At 34.5% G+C, this 4,591-nt stretch overlaps 2 pseudogenes; one reads left to right on the top strand and one right to left on the bottom strand.

The window, feature by feature from the left end:
• Positions 1-1,774: 1,774 nt before the first annotated feature.
• Positions 1,775-1,893, bottom strand: LOC148501527 (5S ribosomal RNA; annotated as a pseudogene).
• A 2,347-nt stretch (positions 1,894-4,240) lies between these two features.
• On the top strand, positions 4,241-4,354 carry LOC148501526 (5S ribosomal RNA; annotated as a pseudogene).
• Positions 4,355-4,591: the final 237 nt, after the last annotated feature.

Below are 4,591 nucleotides of genomic sequence, written 5' to 3'. Positions count from 1 at the left end.
CTTTGAATGAAATGATGCACACCTTCAAACAATCCATTTTAATTCCAGGTTGTGAGGCTACAAAACATGAAAAATGCAAATGGGGTGAATACTTTTGCAAGGCACTGTATGTAGACATAATGTATATATATATATATATATATATATATATATATATATATATATAGATATACAGAGAGAGAGAAAGTGAAGCTGATAAAAAGCGACCAATGTGATAATACATACTATGATACAGTGCTGAATGAACCATTTGAATAAATAAATAAATAAATGTGCAAATATGCAAGACTGTGATAATATGTGCAATACACGCAAATAAATATATAAATATAATTTCAAGGTGTTATAAAGTGCATATGATACTATAGAAATGACAAGTACAGGTTTAATTAAAAAGAGTACTTTATTACAAGTAACAGCTGACCCTAACACATAGGGCAGTACAACAAATAACTTAATTTAAAAAAGAAATGCAAATAAAAATTAAAAAAGGTAGGGATAAGGGATGAAGGGCTTATCTGGATCACGAGTAGGTAAGTTCATGTGAGGCTGGAACCAGGAGTCGCCAACGCGTTTTGTCCATGTGATGGACTTCTTCAAGGGATGCAACACTCCTGTCAGGGACCTGATATATATATACCCCTTAAGTAAGGATAATGGGAGGTGTTTAAAATTGATTATGACCACTTGTTAATAGAAAAGTCATTCAAAAGTCGTGGCTAATGTATATCCAAGGTAATGTTCCTTTATATAAGTGCATCGCTTTCACAGTGTATAATTTTGGATGCCAGAACTCGTTTTTCGGGTGTCTGGATGGAGTTAGCCTGGTCATCACATGATGTCCACTTCATCATTTCCAGCCTGCTTGATGTAGCCTCACGCGTCACTTCCCCCCATGCACTCATGCTTCACCACTCTTCTGTGTTAGATCGTCACCTGATGTCCGCTATGTCATTTCCACCCGGCTATGTGTAGCCTCTCGCGTCACTTCTGCCCATACATAAGGATGTTACCATGTTGCTATCGGCCATATTGCTACACCTTTGTTTGATTTTAGACGGGGGCCATCTTGGTACTCCACTTTATATCAAAATCACAGCTATTTTAAGCCTTCAAAAATACGATTTTCGCTAGAGATGTCTCGCAGTATTTTTATGCATAGATCTCTGTTGGTACCTACATAATATAATAAAGAATGATATTAATATTATGTTTATGGGTACAGATTTACAAATATTCCCATGTATTGCTAGTATGTTAGTTTGAACTATAAATAGGTGTTCTTGTATACACAAATTTATGAAAGACATATTAAATAGTTAAATATGCGAGAAATATTATTAATACAAATTAGACATAAATAATTGTCAATGATAATTGGAACCAGGATGTTACTATATTAATTTTCATATACTACCGATTTCCAATTAGATAAAAATGGAAAAGGAGGAACAATAACATAAAATATAATAATTAATATTTGTATAAATATGAATATATGTTTAGGTATGTATTAGAAAATATATATTTTCCAAATAGAATAAGTTAATAACCTAGGAAAATCATAATAGGATCTCTGGAGGAAAATCATAGTACTAAAATCCAAATTCTTCAAAATAATCCATATAGATGATATCAGTTTGGTCTTTTTGATCCTGAGTCGTCTTTTGATTCATCAAGTGGGGACGAGGTTATCAGATGAGATTGATTTCATAGGTTGTTCTTGGTTGATTGGTGTTCAGATCATGACGGAATATTTTTCAGTCTCAACCTGGGACTACAGTACCTGGTATTCCCCAGAGGTCCCCCATCCAGGTACTAACCAGGCCCAACATTGCTTAGCTTCCAAGATCAGACGAGATCAGGCGCTTGAAACAAGGTATGACTGTAGATAACTATGAGACTTTGAATTTACCGTCTATATTGAGTCACAAGAAAGGGGCTATCTCGTAGCTGTCATTGAAGCCTCGTGGAGTCATAGTATCAAGTTCAAATATCCAGTACATTTCTCATCTAGATAGTTTATTTGCCAGATCTCCTTCTCTCTCTCCAGTTTGTACATGTTCAATTGCCTTGAAAGTTAGCTCGTCAGGGTTAGAATTATGATGCGGGAAAAAATGCCTTGAAACCGTGTGTCCCTCCACTTTATTTCTGATATTCCAGATGTGTTCTTGTATCCTCAATTTAAGCAGCCATTTAGTCTTACCTACATACTTAATACCGCACGTGCACTCTAAAAGATAAATAACTGATGTGAAATTGCAATTGAGATGATGCTTAATTTTATAATCTTTGTTGTTTGAAGAGTTATTAAAGGTTCTTCTTTGTCTGTGTATATATTTACAGACAATACATTTGCCACACTTATAGCATCCTGGGCAAATATGGAATGTGGTATGTTTTGAAGTGGTGGTATTCTTTAACATACTTGGTGCAAGTATATCTTTGAGGTTTTTTGCTTTTCTAAAGGGTTTTTTTTGGAAGAGCTTCTTTTAAAACCGGATCCATAATTAGGATTTTCCAATGTTTAGTGAGAGTATATCTAATTTTGTTTTCTTGTGCATTGAACGTGGTAATGAAGGGAATAATATTTGTTTCCTCTTTGGTATTTTTTTCTTTATATACAAGTAGGTAAGGTATCTCTAGGGATTGAGTCTTAGCAGCAGCTTCAGTTAGAACTCTAGTTGGATAAACTTTTTTAGTGAACCTGGTACTGTAAAGTTGTACTTGTTCCTCACATATGGTTGGTTCACTGCAGTTCCTCTTAATTCTGTGAAATGTTGAATAAGGAATGTTCTCTTTCCACTTTCTGAGATGACCACTCTTGTAATGAAGGTAACTATTAGTGTCTACCTTTTTTACAAAGTTCTTTGTATGAATTTATTTCCCTTCTCCTATTAAAATAAAATCTAAAAATTCAATGGAGACTTCATTCATGCAGGATGTAAACTTCAGATTCATATTTTTATTAGTAATGTGATTTAAAAACAAATTAAAACTCTCTTTGGATCCTTCCCATATTAATAAAATATCATCAATGTATCATTTATACAGTATGATATTTTTCTTGAATGGGTTGTTCTCATAAACATATTCCTTTTCCCAGCATCCCATAAATAGGTTCGCAAAGCTTGGTGCAAAAATAGTCCCAATTGCAGTACCACAAATCTGTTGATAAAATTTGTCTAAAAACTTAAAATAATTGTGGTTTAGAATAAAAGCCATAATATCACATAAAAATTATTTGTGTATGTTACTTATTGATGGATCCATCTCAAGAAATTCCCTACATGCATTAATCCCTTTTTGATGCTCAATGCATGTATACAGGCATTGTACGTCTATTGTTGCCCAAATGTAAGAATACTTCCATTCCAATTTTTCTAAGATCTGTAGTACATTTGTAGTATCTTTAAGGTAGGATTGTAAATCCCTCACATATTTGTGCAAAAAAAGTCCACATATTTAGATAAGTGTGACGTTAGTGAGTCTATTCCTGCAATAATGGGTCTCCCCGGTGGGTTTATCATGGCTTTATGTATTTTCAGGACGAAATACATTACCACATTCAATGCACAAGAAAACAAGATTAGAAATACTCTCACTAAACACTGGAAAATCTTAATGATGGATACGGTTCTAAAAGAAGCTCTTCCAAAAAAAAAACCCTATTGTCTTTAGAAAAGCAAAAAACCTCAAAGATATACTTGCACCAAGTATGTTAAAGAATACCACTGCTTCAAAACATACCACATTCCATATTTGCCCAGGATGCTATAAGTGTGGCAAATGTATTGTCTGCAAATATATACACAGACAAAGAAGAACCTTTAATAACTCTTCAAACAACAAAGAATATAAAATTAGGCATTATCTCAACTGCAATTCCACATCAGTTATTTATCTTTTAGAGTGCACGTGCGGTATTAAGTATACAGGTAAGACTAAATGATCACTTAAATTGAGGATACAAGAACACATCCGGAATAATAGAAATAAAGTGGAGGGACACACGGTTTCAAGGCATTTTTTCCAGCATCATAATTTTATCCCTGACGATCTAACTTGAAAGGCCATTGAACATGTACAAACTGGGGAGAGAGGAGGAGATCTGGCAAATAAACTATCTAGACGAGAAATGTACTGGATATTTGAACTTGATACTATGACTCCACGAGGCTTCAATGACAGCTACGAGATAGCCCCTTTCTTGTGACTCAATATAGATTGTAAATTGAAAGTCTCATACCTCGTTTCAAGCGCCTGATCTCATCTGATCTTGGAAGCTAAGCAATGTTGGGCCTGGTTAGTACCTGGATGGGGGACCTCTGGGGAATACCAGGTACTGTAGTCCCAGGTTGAGACTGAAAAATACTCCGTCATGATCTGAACACCAATCGACCAAGAACAACCTATGAAATCAATCTCATCTGATAACCTCGTCCCCACTTGATGAATCAAAAGACAACTCAGGATGAAAAGGACCAAATTGATATCATCTATATGCATTATTTTGAAGAATTAATTTAAGACCATTAATGCTGGATTTTAGTACTATGATTTTCCTCCAGAGATCCTATTATGATTTTCC

This window comes from Taudactylus pleione, unplaced genomic scaffold (genome assembly GCF_031769625.1).
Source record: "Taudactylus pleione unplaced genomic scaffold, aTauple2 ptg000517l, whole genome shotgun sequence".
NCBI lineage: Eukaryota > Metazoa > Chordata > Amphibia > Anura > Myobatrachidae > Taudactylus > Taudactylus pleione.
This window is presented reverse-complemented; position numbering and strand designations above follow the sequence as displayed.